A 17,853-nucleotide genomic window follows, 5' to 3' on the forward strand; every position below is an offset into this window, starting at 1 on the left:
TTGGATTTGGGTGGCCTGGTATGCTTGGACCTCCAAAAAAATAAACCAATGATTTTCTCTCTCTTTAATAAGAATCTAATGAATTTCTGTTTCTTCTTTCAAATCAAGAGTTTAAAAATAAAAAATAAAGTTTTGAACAAAATTGAATTTTTAAAAACTAAAGGTATCGACAATGTGTTAATTGAAAAGTAGATGGACCAAAGTGAACTTTTAACGTTATTCTTTAAATTACCACCCTAGTTTTCCTTTGTTTTTCATAGTGGTCCTAAATCATTAAATCTTACTATTTTTTAACAAATCAGAAGTAATTGACAATCAATTTAGCAACAAAAGGATCCAATTAAGAAGAACAAAAGTTTCGAGAAACAAAATGAAAACGAAAAATCATTGCTTCCATTCACATTCTTGATTCTTGAGAGGGTATAGAGTGAAATACAGTAAAAGCACCAATGATTTTAGGTTTCTTATAATGAGAATGCATCTTCTGTTCTTTTTTTTTTTTTCAAAAGAAAATCTTGGATTTTTTTTATTAACACCCTTAAAAAAATTAGAAAACTAGCATAAATGGGAAAATAGTTTTAAAAAACAGCACAGCTATATAAAAAAACGTTGGTTCGAAAATTGTTTTTTCAAACAAACGCTGGCCCACCCAACATCTTAAAGAAAATGTTGGGTGGACCACCATTTTTTATAAGAAAATGGGGGTCCGATCTGTTTTTGTTTTTCATATATGAACCCCATTCTCTCCTTTTATTCCTGGAAAAAAAAAAAAAGCTGACGCTCCCCTCCCCTCAAACTTTCGCCGGCGATATCTTCTCTCTAAACACCAACATCTCGTCTTCTATTCGCCTCCTAGCCTCCTATCTTCTTCTTTTTTCATCAAAAACCGCCGCCCCCTCCGCCCCCTTTAATTTTGTAGCACGGTGTTCTTTCAAAATAACACAGGCGAACTTAGTGTTTATATATGTACCTTAACTCTCACATCCAGCAGACAGACACTCTGATTACGACTCCAATTGTATGATACACGAGAGCATAACTAAACACATGATTGGTGTCAAAAGGGTTTAGAATTCATTCCATTTGTCTTTTCCTTTTTTTGAGATTTAATTTGCCCAAAAATGAAAAATATTAGAAGTTCAATGGCGTGCAAGTACGTAGTTGATAAACCATGCCATAAAACTAATAGGGCACGAAAGAGACACTCCCTTTCCACATCCTGCTTCGAATAATATATTGTGATATCCTTTTCACTTATATATTGTTCTTAACCTTGAAATATGTCTTGGTCAATAAAATATCTGAGTTAATTCTTGGAGGAAGGGAGTCTTCATATTGTTTGAAAGACAGAGGAAATTGACTGATAGTATTGTGGTAGCGGTTGCTTTTTAAGATGTTTTTTAATTAGAAATACATCGAAATAATAATTTTTTTTCTTCAAATTAATTTTTTAGTATTTTCAGATCGTTTTAATGTACTGATACTAAAAAATTAATTTGAAAAAAAAAATTAATATTTTTTTTAAAATATAATACTGATAACTATGATAATGGATGAATCTGCCGGTATGGGTGGTGACAGATGATCTTTTGTGTAACTAAGAGAAATTGATGAACATAATTGATGAGATAATGGCAGAAATAAATTGGGCTATACAATTAAATTCTCATTACAACAACATAAATTTTTATTTATTTATTTCAAGTTTCATCAAATATTTATAAAAAGAAAATCAATGGTGGTTTCAAGTGGTGGAGCTAGGATATGAAATTTAAGGGGACAATTGATCTACGGTGCTGTCAAAAGTCTATGTTTGTGATGAGTTGAACACTAAAAGACCCACAAATGATAGACAAGAATTAGTCTTGTTTGGTATTGCGTTATAAATAGAGTTTGAGGAAATTTTAATTTTTTTATTTTAAATTAATTTTTTTATTTTCAAATCATTTTGCTGTGCTGATATCAAAAATATTTTTTAAAAAATACAAAAAATATTATTTTGATATGTTTATGAACGAAAAGTATTTTAAAAAGCAATCACTACCATACTCTCAAACATCCTAATACTAGAAAGTTTGGATACGTGTATGTGAGTTATGATATGATAAATTTAATATTATGTAAATATCATATAATATCGAATAAATACAATTCCTATATATTTAATATTTTTTCATAAATATCGGCCTGGTCCTTCATGATCAGTCACTCAACCAAGCCAGCAAGCAGTTGAAAAAAGCACGATTCGGATTCGAAACGTGAAAGCGAGTAACCGACGCCACAGGATTAGATTTTCGCTATATATTTAAAATTAATATCAACAACGATCAAATACCTCTCTCACTTTCCACCTGCAGAATCAGATTCTCCGGTATTTCCTTTCATTTCCTTTCAAAATCGAATCAATCACACTAACATCTCTTCTCTTAATGTTCTTGAACTGATAAATCTCTTTCTACTCCTCTTAAGATCGTTCTGTAATACTGTGATTGCCGGTAGATCTGATTAAAATGAAATGTTATTTTTTATGAGGTTCAGATTTCTAACTCTGTTTTATCTTTCTATTGAATGTTGTTTCAGTGAATTTGAGGAGAGAAATTGAAGATGGAGGCTTCAGCTGGTCAAGGAACTGTTTTTGCACCATCGGTGGAAGGAATGAAGCATGTCAGATCCGATAACGGAGAAATGCTCACTAAACCTTTCTTGGATGTCTGCAAATTGATCTTGGAAATAAAATTAGATTAATATTCTAATCCTTATAGTTTTAAGATTTTTTTTTAAAAAGTTTTGAGCAGGTGATGTTATCATAGTTATTAAACTTGGCCAGGGGTTGATCCGGCCAAGGAGCCGGATCCCGGGTTTCATAGGTCGACCCGGAAAAATTAAAAAAAATTAAAGTTTTAATATTTTATATGAAAAAATTAAGAAAAAATTCATGTAAAAATAGGCTATATAAATTGTAAATAATGAAGTTTAAAAGAATATTTTTAATTCTTTTTATCCCACATTAAAAAGATATTATGTTAAGCTTTTAAGCTGAAGTATTTAAACCAAAAAAATTTCTTATTCCACATTGAAAAAACATAGCTTTTTTCTTGTGAACATAGAGTATATATACTAATGGATTTCAAATCCCACATTGAAAAAAAATAACTTTTTTCTTGGGAACATAGAGTATATATACTAATGAGTTTCAAATCGCACATTGAAAAAACATATTTTTTTTCTTGTGAACATAGAGTATATATACTGATGGGTTTCAAAACCCATATTTGAAAAAAAAAACCTGGTCTTGGTCGGTTCTCACCCGAGTCACGGGTTGACCCGCCGGGTCGACCAGGTTTGATCAGGTCATTGCACTGACCGATCTTTTGACAAACCCGGACCGGTCTTTTGACAAACCCGGACTGGTCCGCCTCCAAATCGACCCGTCAGGCCGGACCAGATTTAATAACACTGGATGTTATAATCTTTCCATGGAATGTAAGAAATCTTAAAATATTTAAGAAGTAATTATTAAATATTTATTTTATGAGTTATGATACCATAAATTTAATATTAAAACGACCTGCTCAATAGTATACTTATTTAATACGATAAATTTAATAATTCATGTTATCACATATATTATAATCCTTAACTGTTTTGGTAAATTTAATGTAAGAAAAAATATCAAAATATTAGCCTTTTAGCATTATGTTTTTAGGTTATAGTTTTCTAGTAGAGTTTCATTTGAGTTAGAAATGCAAATGAATCATTTATATTTATATTGAATTATTTCAATATGATACATAGTACTAGCACATGTCTTTTTTTTTTTTTTTTTCCTCATCAATTTAGTACGTATTATTAATTTTATATAATTGATTTCATTACATATTGAATAATAAAATAGTTAAATTATTAACAAAATGCTAAAAGGTGTAGTTAAATCACTGTAGTCATACCCACAAAATATTATTTATCGGGATAATGTGTTTTTGTTTTTGCTTTTTTTGTCTAGTTATTTTTCTTTTAGTTTAACCCTTAAACAACTCAATCTTTTTTATTTAGTTTTTTTTTTTTACAATTTCATCTTTCAATATTAGGTTGTTTTGGGAATTGTACTTTATAATGTTTTTTAATTTTCTTTCTGTTGGGTTATATACCGGTCTCAAATTGATTTGTTTTCTTGATTTCAACCTTTAACATTATATTTGTTAGAAGCGAGGCTTTATAATTTTTATCTATTTGTTTTATATAAATTTATCTTAGTCTCATGATCTATGTTATAGATTTAACAGGTTAAACGGGCGGACTCGAGCCATTTTTTTTACTACTTTTTCTATTTGATTTTTTTTTTGATTTCATCCTTCAACATTAAATTAGTTGGAAATTACGTTTGACAGGTTTATCTAGGTTGACTCTATTCAATTTCACCCTCTAATAACTCAATATTTTTTATTTAGTTTATTTTTTTCAATTTTATCTTTCAAAATTAGGCTATTTAGAAATTAGACTTCGTTATTTTTTTCTCAATTTGTTTTATGTGAAGTTATCCCGATCTTATGAATTTTTAATTATGGCAAAGATTTCTTTAATGTTCCAAAATTCTTTTCTTATAAGGATTTGTTATTTATCCTAGCTACACAAGGAAATGAGAGCTTGTGGTAATTAATGGCATGATATTTTAGGATTTTCCATATTCTACAAGGAAACTAAGGGGTGACAACTATTACAAGATTTTCATGCTAATTTAGGAGAGTTAAAGTCGGTTTTAGGCTGATTTGTTTTTCTATTGTGCAGTTTTATACTAATAAGAATATTTTTTATCCGACCATTGAATTGAGCTAAATTTTTTTCAAAATTTTTTAGAGGTCTTGTTTTATATTAAGTTTAAATTTCAAATCAATCGGAATTGAGTAAGTCTTTATAACAAGGTTTAGAAGCTATTGTACGGGAATTGCATTATTTTCCTACTTGATTTACAATTTTGTTTTCCTATTTGGACTAGTAATCTTTTATTATTTTTTCAGAATTTTCTAGGATTTTTTGTTACTTATTATAAATAGGGTTATTTATCTTGTACTTAGGTTTGCTTTTCAACCATGGATTATTGAATAAAATTAGTGTTTTCTTTGAAGCAACATGTTTTTTTCTTTATTTAAACAAAGAACAATCAAACTTATCAAAGTATAACAAACTTTGATTTTAGAATAATATTGCTTGTGTGTGTGAGAGAGAATACCCATATTATTTGGTTCTCTAACGAATTAAATTTGACATTTGACTTATTGAAGAAGAATTGTTTTCATGGCAATCTTCCTTATATTTCTCATTCACGATTCATTAATCGTTGGGTTGGGGGGGGTGTTCATATTCCATTAGTGTTGGTGTCTCATTTCAAGGTAAATATTGTTGTGTCACACTTGGGATTGTGTCAATCTTGCTTGTGGGTTTCTGGATTTTTATATATACGGAGCTCGTATCACTTTTTTTATTTTATTTGTTTAATCCCTTTTCATTAATTATTTCTATTAAATTAACTTTGTTTTTAAATAAATGATTGGTTTATATATATATATATATATATATATATATATATATATATATATATATATATATATATATATAAAGAGATTAGTTTGATTTCTCTTAAATTGTTTCTCTTATATTTTATAAGAATTAGCTGTATTTGTATCATGGTTTTATAAAAAAATAATAATTTGTTATTAGCAACAACAATTAGCTACTAAGATAAAATGAATGAAAACTTTTAAGATAAAAATGATAGTTGGTGTAAAACATTTGCATGCATATCAATCTTTTATTTCTACTATGAAGATTAGCTTTTCATTTTAATATTTAAATATCAATTTTTTCTTATTAGAAAAAAAAAGTATGTTAATAATTAGAGTTCATAATTTGTTTTAGTTTGTTTTCTATAAGGATATTATGATCTCAAACGAACGTCCTGACATTAGGATGTTGCTCAATTTCTTGAGCATCTATTTTTTATCATATAATTAAATAAAAAATTGTTTCACAAGAAAAAGTTATTAAAGCCAGTGAAGTTCATTACTCATGTTACGAGCTTAGGGAGTTAACCCAAGTTGATCCAACATGTCGCCGACTAATGTTAAGAAAAAAAAAAAGATATCATCTTGAAATTTTTAAAAAATCCAAACCATATTTTTATCGATTATCTAGGTTACTTATGGACCCGTCAAGTTAATTGGGTCATGTCAGGGCAACTCTCAGATGATTTGATTTAAAGTCTCATAGGCAAGGAGCCAAGTCAGGAGATTTTAAGATTGACCCCTAGATCGAGTTTAATGGTATTATCAAAGAATTTCCCGCATCTTAAACATTTTTTTTTACATTCAATTTTTTTGTGTCCAACTTGTAGTGTAGTGTGTGCTTGTTATCTAGTTGTTCCATAAACATTTAGGAATTAGTGCTGATTTATAAAGACGTAATTGAATAATCATATAACAATAGGGATTAAATCAACTTTGGGGAAGTCCATCTCTGCCCGTGGTGGTTTAGAATCTTTAGATTGCTAGAACTTGCCTATTATATTACTACAATCTTCCCGTGAAATCTTCTTGTCACCATGAAGTGAACGCGAGATAAGGATATAATATATCCTAAGCTCGTGAATCTCAGGATCATATATAGTTCTTCATGGATGGACTCATCATCAGTATAAAATTTGTCAAGGTTACTTAGATGAAATGTATCAGAAAGAAGAAGAAGGCAAGCCAGTTAGATAAAGGAAATTAACATGACTATGGACCCAGCAGATTCCATGTGAGATGAAGTAAGACGATGATGATAAGATTAAAAAAGAAATAAATATATAATTATGCTCGGTAAGGATTAATAAGATAAAATAGTTATTTTTATATAATGTCTAGATGAATAAAACAAAAAACAAATTCATAGTTTTGAATTCCGCCACCTTAGTTTCCTGGCCGGAAAAAAAAGGTCAGATTAATGCGATTTTAAGGGATCATGTCGACACTGTAGCAGCAGATTTGTTTTAAGAGAAGGAAGTGTGAGGTGGAGAACATGCTAATAATATGGATAGCTAGCTCCAAGTATTCAAAGGATGCCAATGGCGGCATTTGACGAGATATATACTAATCAGAAATCTCTTCTGATAAACTATTAAATTATCAATGAAATGGAATACAAGTCAAAGATCTTTTCTATCCTGCAAGGTTGTCGTATCTTTACATGCTTGCATGTTCCTTGACGGATCGATTGTCTGTGTGTCTCTTTTCTAAAATTATTTTTTTTATCTGTTTTAAATTATGCAAAATTTTAAACACACATGCTAAATAGTTGAAGTATCACATACCCTACTTCATTTAATAATTTTAATGATTGAAGTTTATATCGGTATTTATACTAGTAGTCTATCGGTATGTATATTACAGATATAATTATGGACAGAAATAGTATCTCTGAAAAACTCACAACTCTTACGGTGAATTTCTATATATTCATCAACGATTATCCATTATTTATATCAAACCTATATAAAATAATGATAACCACATGTATTAATTAACTACGTTAACTAAATGGTTTGCATAATTATTGATTTAGCTCAAATTTATTTAATTTATTCTAATAGTACTCTTAATTCATTATCAATTATCTACATAAATTCAAATTTCTATATATTTACTGAAAATTTCAACTCGGCAATAAAATTGACAAAATTTAAAACAGACCCGTTAAATAGGTTATTATTTATTTCATCACAAAACACTTAGGTCAGAAATTCGACATTGCCAAATTTCTAGTAATGTTTGTTTGGGTGTTTACTTGTTTTATTGTTTTTCCTCATACAATTTTATTGTATGGATTTATGATTTGTAAATGTTATGATTTGTTTTAGATTATATCAAATTGTATTTCTCATACTAAATTGTTGAAGTATCACGTATGGATAATTTGTTGTTATTAAAAAAGGTCTTAAAACATACCTATGACAGATTCTCGAGCTGTTGATAATGTATTTTATAAGGATCGTCGTTTGGTCACTAAATTAAGCTTTTATTATATATCTGATATAGTATATATATAGGGATTTAATTATGACAAACTTAATGTAATTAATTTAATGGTTTAGTTCCAATCAGTTCGTTGTTCAACCAACTGCTCAATGGCTTGTGATGGGTGACTCGTGCTAGATTGTGGGTTGTCTATGGTTGAGACACTAAAATTCGACCTCATATTTCGTGTCGTAGTTATAGAGATACTATAAACCCAATTCCTATTGGGTCCATCGATTTCTCCAACCTCCAACCACAACTTTAGATCATATTTTGGATGGGTTAAAGGGTCTTTCTTGTGTTTGGCATGTATGCCAGTGTTATATTGTTCTTGGAAAAGAAAATAAACAAGTTAAAGATATGGATAAAAAACATAAGTCCAAACAAAGTACAAAAGGTTTAAGAGATGACTTATAATAAACACATCAGCTCGGCTGTCCACAAACTGTTGCACCCTTTTTTGTCTATCCTCTCTCCTTATATGTGTTTTCATGTATAACTCCATCGGAGTTGGATCACGTCCAAGCTATATAGCCTTCAAAATAAATCCATAATTAAATGTTATAACAAATAATAATTATCATTTTAAAAAAAATATTTGAAATTAAAACAGGCTCTCTTACCAAGCACTTTGTATGGTTAGTAAAAGGAAGCGACCTGCCTGTATGTTTGCTAATGGAGCTATAAGTCTCCTTGTTTTTGTTCAAGGACCCACTCCATGAACCTAAAACCCTCCGATATGAAAAACTCTAAATATTTCTCTTAGTTGCTGTTAGTGATGTGGGGAGGCATACAGTCATTCCACTTCTTAAAGTCATCTGACTTGACATATCTTCTAGCGTAGATGTGCATGTCATACCAAAAATCACGTACTCTGGTTTAGAATTCCTTAAACAAAAATATATAATAAAAAAAATATTGTAATTTAACAAAAAGTTTTAAACTTTACACATTGAAACTTACCTAGCTACATTGTGATTTTTTTCCAGAATTGTATTGCCACCCAAGAGTTTGCCTCGTCCCACCAAATTTTTTTCTTGTAATCATTTTCATGAAATAATTAGTTTTAGATTTAAAAAACATCTTTTATTAAAAAAAAGTATTGATTATATATGTATTAATGTTAAACTCTCTTCATCAAGCCTCAACCACGGGTATTTATTTAGGATGCTCTTTAAGTTGGCTCTATTGAAACAAAGGAACTTTCATTGATGATTTTATCGTTGATGTTATCGTTCACACAACTTTCATATTTGCAAACCTGAAAATTAATTAATTAATAGTTGACTATATAAACATGTAAACATTAGTTTAATGGTATGTTCAAATTAAACAAATTTTCTTACATGTTTAAATCCAGCTTCCATTTCGCTATTAACTTGTTAGAATATATATCTCTAGCAGATGGGACGCCAAATCTCCGACTTGTAGTCGACAAGCCTGTGACATTAGAATGTGCATTAGGTGTTTGTTCATGAATTGCACCTTAATGCACCCCACGTTTAGGAATGCTATTGCTTGAAGATGCACAACTACACCATTTTGACCCTAAGCTTTTACTGACATCTAAAAAATATAACTAAATAATTAAGAATATTCAATTAAATTATCAATCTATGGTATATGGTTTTTTATGATTTATGCTTTTCCTCGGCAATAAAACCCTATATTCAATTGAAATTAGTTTTTGCATAAACACGTGGCAGTCATGATATTTTATTCTATATAATATGCATTTCTTCAAGTTCACCAATCTAGTTATATGTTCGAAGCATATCTATCAGAAAATCATAGACTCTTAAGCCATTTATAGACAAGATATTGTGCTTTTATATATATATATATAAAAGGCAAACTAAGGTAGCTTTGGACATTGACTTTCATAACTCATTATTAAATATCTTCATATTCTGATGGTCACAAAAAAAGTTATAATCATTTTAGCTTTTATGCTAATTTTATTTCCCCTTCAATGTCAACTGTCTTAATAATGTTTACAAACACATTTTTCTCATGAAATTGTTATATACATATGAAAATCAATTATATTCCATATTAAAACTGATATTTGCAAGTATTTACTTTTTCCTTTAATAGTTTTATAAATTACAACTTACATGCCATTGTTTATAATAATTTATATAATGATTTCAATATGCGAAAAATTAATCAACAAAAATGTTTTAAAAATTACACGACTGCTGTTATAATTGGATTAGATGACTAATGAGTCTTTTTAAATAAAAATATACAACTGTTATCAAGTTAGAAAAACAAAAGGCTCTAGTTGTCACCATCACCCTTTCTCCTCACTGGAATCCAGTCAAAGTTTGAAAATAAATGACTAGTGCCCAGCTAATGCTAGTGACAGGACCATCTTCCTCGTTAAAAGTGTCTAGTTCTGAGATAGAATTGTTTGAAGCATTCCAAAGATACATCGTTGGTTGTTTCAAGAGTTACTGCAAGCACGTTATCGCTGCCTCAATCTAGCAAATCAATTAGAAATCAGATGTGTTTTTTTTTTGGAATCTAGCATAAAAAAAAGAAAGATAAAGTAACACAGTATAAAAAAACTAGTTTTAAAAATAGTAATATTTAATAAGTCATAAATATACGTATGTTTTTTAATTTTTTTTTATTAATATAGATGTTTGGGCTAGTTTGTAAGTATTTTGATTAATTTTATAAGCTTTAAAATTAACAATTATATAATTTTTTAATAACTTTGAGACTTATAAATTTTGAATTTATAACCTTTTAAAAATAAATTTAAAACTTAATTAGTTAAGTTAAACCGATGAAAATTGCATATATATGTGTTTTTTTTTATAACCCGAGATGTTCGGGTTAACTTACACACACCACGATTAATCCCCGGATCCACTGAACATCCTACAAGTCCAGTAAACAGGTAAAATACTGCAGGAGTAATAAGCGTGCATATAAAAATTCAAATCTAGATGCAGAAACAGAGAATTCCTGCTAGGACCGCTAGACCACGATCTCAAGTGCACATGTATTTGTGTTTTGATGTGCAAGGACGTCGTGCATAGGTGATATGAATGTCAAGTTGACTCCTATTATGTGATGCAGAATAATTATAATATTGGATGCACTTTCTGTTGGTTGATGCTACAAATATTTAAAAACAGCATCAATATTTCATTTTTCATTACATCAAATCAAATATGTAATAGTTATAAACCAACTCTGTGTGTGTGAGTGTAGAACAGCTTATACACATATATAAACTAACCTACATGATGCATGCATATAGATATAGATAAAGATATTAGTAAGAAATTTATTTTATTTTATTTTATTTATTAAGAATAGAATAATATTTTTAATTTAATCTATATACAATTAATCTCTTTATATTTAGGTTAAAAGATATACTTTAAAATAAACAGATTAATGAAAACTCTAGTTTTTTTTTATTTATAATTTTTTAATGTTAATTTAAATTACATGAAATCATAAATCCTGGTTAGGGTTTATACTTATGAAATCCATAACTCAGATGAAGCGGACATTTTAACAGAGCAAGAATCAAAATATTTGCTTAGGGCTAGAGGTGTTGTAGAGCAAAAAACACTTAGCACATTAAAGGGATATTTGATACAAAGTTCCAAGCTGGAATTAAAGTATATATATACCTGACATTATATGTATTCTTAATATTTCTGATGAAAGAATCATTCGTACATGTCTTGTATTGTATTGTTTGTCTGCGAATCTTTGATGTTAATTAGTTAATGGAGAATATTTCTGTGTGTTGGAAGGGAAATAACTGGGGAGAAGAAACAAGCGGGATGTATTACTACTACATGTGTTTTTCTCAAATTAAAAACATTGGACTCCATCATATTGGGTATTTCTGATCAAATTCATGCAAATGAAAAGCTTATAGCACTTCCTACTCCTAGTTGTATATGTGATTTGCAACTTTGTTGTCTTTTAAAATATTTTTTTTGTACTATATTTAAAAAAAATCTAGAAATCATCCACCAAGTGGGCATCCAATTAATGTCATTTCTTGTCTCTGCAAAATTAATTCCAAAGATCCCATCAATTTAGAAACAATCAGCAATTACATCTGAAATCTAAAATTCCCTATCAACTTATGCTATTTAAAAGTTAAACCCATGATTCTAAAAGCATAAATAAATAAATAAATAAATTGGGCAATTAACATATAAAATTAAAAAAATTAATGAATTTACATAGAAACAAAAAGTTTTGATGAAATAGTACAGTTTGATCATGTTGCACTTCAGAAACATGACATGGCTATGCTATTTTTTGCTCAAACGATTGATCGGTTCATAATAATTAGTGAAATTGATCGACTGATTCCTAAAATAATAAGGAAAATCTCAAAATTGCCAAAATCGAGAGGTTTCATTGAGAATTTTAATATCTAAAGATCTGATGGTCTACGTGGTGATGTAGTGGTATTTTAAGGGAAGACGTCCTCCAGAAACTCATGTAAATTCTTGAGTGCGATTCAACAATCGGATAAAAAATTATGGTCATTTTGATCTGACACAACCAAACCTCCTATTGAGCCTAAAATTATCCCACTGGTCCATAAATACATCTGCTAGACTATCTACATAATCTGTTTAGGGCAGATCCTTATTTAGTTATGACAGACCCACACTTTACTATTCAGAATCACTCATTATTGTGTGAACAATAACTTTTTAAGATTTTAATTGAAATATATTTTTCAGTCTACAAGTTAGATAAAAATATATAGTTTGACTCATAAAATATATTTGAAAGAAAAACCTCATAAAATTATGGTTTTTGTATGAAACAGTCAAACAGTTAATAGTATACAACTGGTTAACCAGTTGAGGTAGAAAATTGGAGTTTGACCCTGTCATGTTTTTGAAGCCTGACACGGTGAAAATTGTGTTATTTTTCACAAAATAAAATAAAATTTAAAAATAGTGTTATTATGTTAAAAAAAAATTTTAAAAAAAAGAAAACAAAAAATCCAAAACAGACGAGAACAATCACGAACCTGAGGGATGTGTCGCTGGGGCTTGACAGGTCTAGAAGGATGAAAAGATGTTGATGATGATGACGAAAACAATGGGATAGGGTCTTCTACTACTAGGGTGGGTGGTTTGTTCTTCTGAGGCTAAAATTAGTCTTCCGTTCATATTGAGAGCCTCTGCCAAAAGCTTCTGGTGTAGCGATTGCGAGGGTGGATTCTCCATGGCTTTCCTCCCTTCAACGAGCATGTAAGGTTCATAATCCATGTCCATAGCTGACCTATTTGGTATAAATCGACCCAACTATCCAGAACAAGAAAATCTGAATTAGAACCCTAAAAGAATATAAATATCATTTGCAACTGTACAATTATTAATTAATCTTTAACATGATAAGAATATCCTTAAATAGCACTAACTTATTAGAAACCCGAAATAGAATATAATCTTGCTTCGATTCATGTTTGATTTTCTGTTAGTGGAGAGGGAGAGAAAAGTCATGGAAAAGAAAAAAAAATGATGGGATTGATTTATACATTGGAGGTAATATTATGTAAGAGTATTTTTATTTTTCAAATCAAAATTTAATGATTGTTTTTTAAAGTATTTTTTTTAAAATATATTAAAATAATATTTTTTTTTTATTTTTAAAAATCATTTTTAAAATCAGCACATTAAAATAATCTAAAAACATCAAAAACATATTAATTTAAAAAAAAAATTTAATTTTTTTAAAAAACATTTTCTGACCGCAATGATGAACACCGCTTAAATTCATACCAAGTAACAAGTAATATTTTCTCCTGTGTATGTAATCATTTACTTAATTATTGTATAATAACAACAAAAAAAGAGTGTTCAATCACATGAATTTTTCTCCCTTCCCAACATTCTACCAAATGAAATCAATCATATCTTGTTGCTTAATTGAGCAACACATCTATGTAATTTCATCACCACTTTACAAAATTAATAAATACATAATATTTTGCATACCAATCTTTCAAAAAATTACCCTTTAAATCTTCAATTAACATTGATTTATCAGAAAAGTAAAAAAAAAGTACAAGAATGCCTTGATATAAAAAACATTCACTCCAGATCAAATCACACAATGCCTGTACTCTCTCTAGTTCCATCTCTCTCTCTCTCTCTATCTCTCTCAAACAACTGCAATCATGAAAGCACCTGCACAATCAAACTCACCACCATATATATATATATATAATCTTTTTTCTTTTTGTTTCTTATTCTCCTCTTGATATAAGCCCTCGATCATTTATCTCAAAAAAATTAACTCCATAAAGAATTCACTCAAGAGAAAAGTGGTAATGTTGATGATTTGGGGTTCTTTGAATCTTAGTTCTTAAATTTATTGTTGTTTGGTTTATGAATTTGATTTGGTAAACACAATTATTTATATGTGGTTTTGTTGAAGATTCTAGTTTTAGAGATTTAGGGTTTTTAGTTTTTAGATTTCAAATTTTAATAATTTTTTTTATTTATGAATTTGAGAATTTTGTGATTTGTTATAAGAAATTCATTTATATTGGAATTTGATGGAGGTGGCTATGTTTTTGGTTTGAGTTTCTTTCCTTTTAGATCTTTATTAGATCATTGGTCCGCGCTACGCCACAAATCATATCAATTTTTTTTAACGTAAAAAAATATAAGTGTTACTAATGTTTTTTTATAGTAGAATAATTTTTAAACGTGTGGGAATTAATCCGATGTAATTCAGTTATCTTGGCGGCTCCAAAGACAATTTGGATGATCTATAAAAATATGTTTTGAATCAAAATAAATATTTAAGGTGAGATTTTCTTAATAAACATTGACACAAAAACATATTGGATTGATTCGCGTTAACCTAAGTTAACATGTCAATCAGCATACCAAGTTATAGGATCATGATAACCCCATAGAAAAAATCAAAACAAATCACGAAACTCAATTTTCAATAAACTCAATGTTAAAGGATAACTGGAAAAAATCAATAGAAAAATAACTTAAAAAATGACCCGAGTCAACCTTCCAAACTCGTTACTCGGATCATGAGATCGAGATAACAAAAAAAAAAGCAAATTAAAATAAATTAGGTCTTGGTAACCTAGCATGCCTATGCATGTGGATCTTCTAGCCCAACCTGCATGTTTGGTCCTAATTATTTTTTTATTTCTTAATAAACGGACGACCTATTATCAACTTCTATTTTAGGGTTTAATATAAGCAAACAACACACCATCTTTTATTTGAAGAATATCTAGTGACTAGAGGGTCACCGGAAAATCAGGGCTTCATTGTTTTTGCTAAAACACTCATTCTCAACTCATTGTTTTTACCCAAAACATTATGAAAACATGCTAAACATTTTGAAAAATCTATTTTTGACGTCAAATAATCCAAAAAATACCTTGAAAATCTTCTTGTAGGCAAATCCACGTTCTTGAGAAAGGATAAGGAAAAAAATATCACCTAGATAAAACTTTCTTCGTTAAATGGAACTCATTCACATTAAGATCAATTAATTTTGTGGTCGAAATGAATATCAATGATGACATTTATCCATGTTAGAATCTGACAACTCTTTATGTCATCTTATATAAAAATAGGATTGAAAATTATATACTTACAAAACCAAAACAAGAAAAGGCTAAATGGTATACGTAGAAAACGAGCCTTCATGCCCTAAAACAATATTTTGTCGATGATAAGAGCCTGATCAATTAAATTATATGACTCTGCAACATCATTATTTTGCCACTGGTAGAAGATCAAATGTGAACAATATACAAGATATTTAATTAAGAATGAATTTGACTGTATATAATATTGTAAACTGAGCATGAAATTAAGGTAATAATGAAATAAGCAATTGCAGTTAAATCGGTTGAAGAAACAAAATTGGTCGAAAATTAATTAAAAATATTTAAAAACAGCATCAATATTTCATTTTTCATTACATCATGTCAAATATGTAATAGTTATAAACCTGGGACGGTACAAAAAAGGACTACCTCTGTGTGTGTGTGTAGAACAGCTTGTACACATAAATAAATTAACCCACATGATGCATGCATATAGATATATGATCTCAGGCCCCAGTTAGGGTTTATACTTATGAAATCCATAACACAGATGAAGCAGACCTTTTAACAGACCAAGAATCCAACTATTTGCTTAGGGCTAGAGGTGTTGAAGAGCACATTAAGGGAAATTTGATACAAAGTTCCAAGCTGGAATTAAAGTATATATATACCCGACATTATATGTATTCTTAATATTTCTGATTAAAGAATCATTCGTACATGTCTTGTATTGTATTGTTTGTCTGCGAATCTTTGGTGTTAGTTAATGGAGAATATTTCTCTGTGGTGGAAGGGAAATAACTGGGGAGAAGAAACAAGCGGGATGTATTACTACTACATGTTTTTCTCAAATTAAAAACATTGGACTCCATCATACTAATTACTAGGTATTTCTGATCAAATTCATGCAATCGTACAAATAGGTCAATGAAAAGCTTAATAAGTAGCAGTAACAAAGGAAAGGAATATGGAAGGATGTCAGCAGCCATTCGAATATTGAAGTACATGGTAAGATCAAGATCAGTGAATTATCAGTTCAAGCTCTTCACGTTAATGATTGAAAATAAAGCAACAAATGCAGTAAACAATCTATATATACAGACTTAAACAGGTATAAAGATGTGTTGTTTCAGGACCTTGAAAAAGGATGGGATTAGGAGCATACCTTAATTAGGTTCTTGTAACCAGATAATAAAAGAAAAGCAAGGTGTAAGGAATGAAGCCTGGTCCGAGATCATTTTATGATATTTTCCAAATATAATTACTTGCAAGATCAAACCTAAAAATTAACAAGAAGTAAGGGATAATTAAGACTACTACAGATTACCAGCTAGGACACAGGAGAGATATAAAGAGAAGAGTCAAATGGATCTTGAACCAAACCCTATGATCACCAGCACTTCCTACTCTCATGATGCTAAAATCAGACAAGGGGGCTGCAAATACACTCAGTAATGAAAACCTAACAGTAACAGAGACTAAGTTAACGGGAGAGACAAGGATCTTGGATCAAACTTCATTCCAAACACCCCTTTTCCATCTTTCATGGTTTCTTCTCTATATAACTGGTCATGATTTCTTTCTCATGATTCAGCAACCAAAACCTAACAAGGCTGAAATATACTCAAGTCTCTATATTATCTGCGTCTTTATAGTTACAAGCACACAATACCACTCACTCTCGCCCACAAAATGATAAAGAAATAGAGATGAGACGAAGGGATCAGTAAATGGAGGTAAGAGAAAAGATAAACAAAGAGATAAAAGTGGTAAAACGCATGATAGACTGGTCATTGTATGAATAAAATAGTGAAAAGGCTGGTAGGTTTTGGAGGGATGATGTTGTCTTCTTCTAAGGAGCTTTTTAATAGAAAAGAAAGTGAGTGGCTTTGGAGGCTTTTACAGGCTCTCTCCGTGAACGAAAAAGAAAAAGAAAAAAAAAAAGATTTAGCACTGAAATAACGAGGACCCAAAGAGAAGCATGGGAGAGGGGACATGGGCCTCCACAACCCCCAATTTATTTATAGTATGGCTAATTTTTGGTTATTTATTTTAGTTAGAATTTGAGAAAAATAACATTCATTATTGTCCTATCAACCAAGTTATTGTGAATGATTGGAAGACGGTGATTTTTTATTGAATAAAGTATGAAAACTATCTTAAAGCTTGTCCACCTAATTTACCATACATGAACATAAAAAATTAAGG

At 29.5% G+C, this 17,853-nt stretch overlaps 1 long non-coding RNA gene across 1 annotated transcript; it reads right to left on the reverse strand.

Moving 5' to 3' along the window:
* Window positions 1–13,031: 13,031 nt before the first annotated feature.
* On the reverse strand, window positions 13,032–17,612 carry LOC18109233 (uncharacterized). The gene is made up of 2 exons (XR_002979333.2): window positions 16,811–17,612; window positions 13,032–13,360 (listed from the first exon to the last, which is right to left on the reverse strand). It is a non-coding gene; the product is annotated as an uncharacterized LOC18109233 (long non-coding RNA).
* Window positions 17,613–17,853: the final 241 nt, after the last annotated feature.

Source organism: Populus trichocarpa, chromosome 19 (assembly GCF_000002775.5).
Source record: "Populus trichocarpa isolate Nisqually-1 chromosome 19, P.trichocarpa_v4.1, whole genome shotgun sequence".
NCBI classification, from domain to species: Eukaryota; Viridiplantae; Streptophyta; class Magnoliopsida; order Malpighiales; family Salicaceae; genus Populus; species Populus trichocarpa.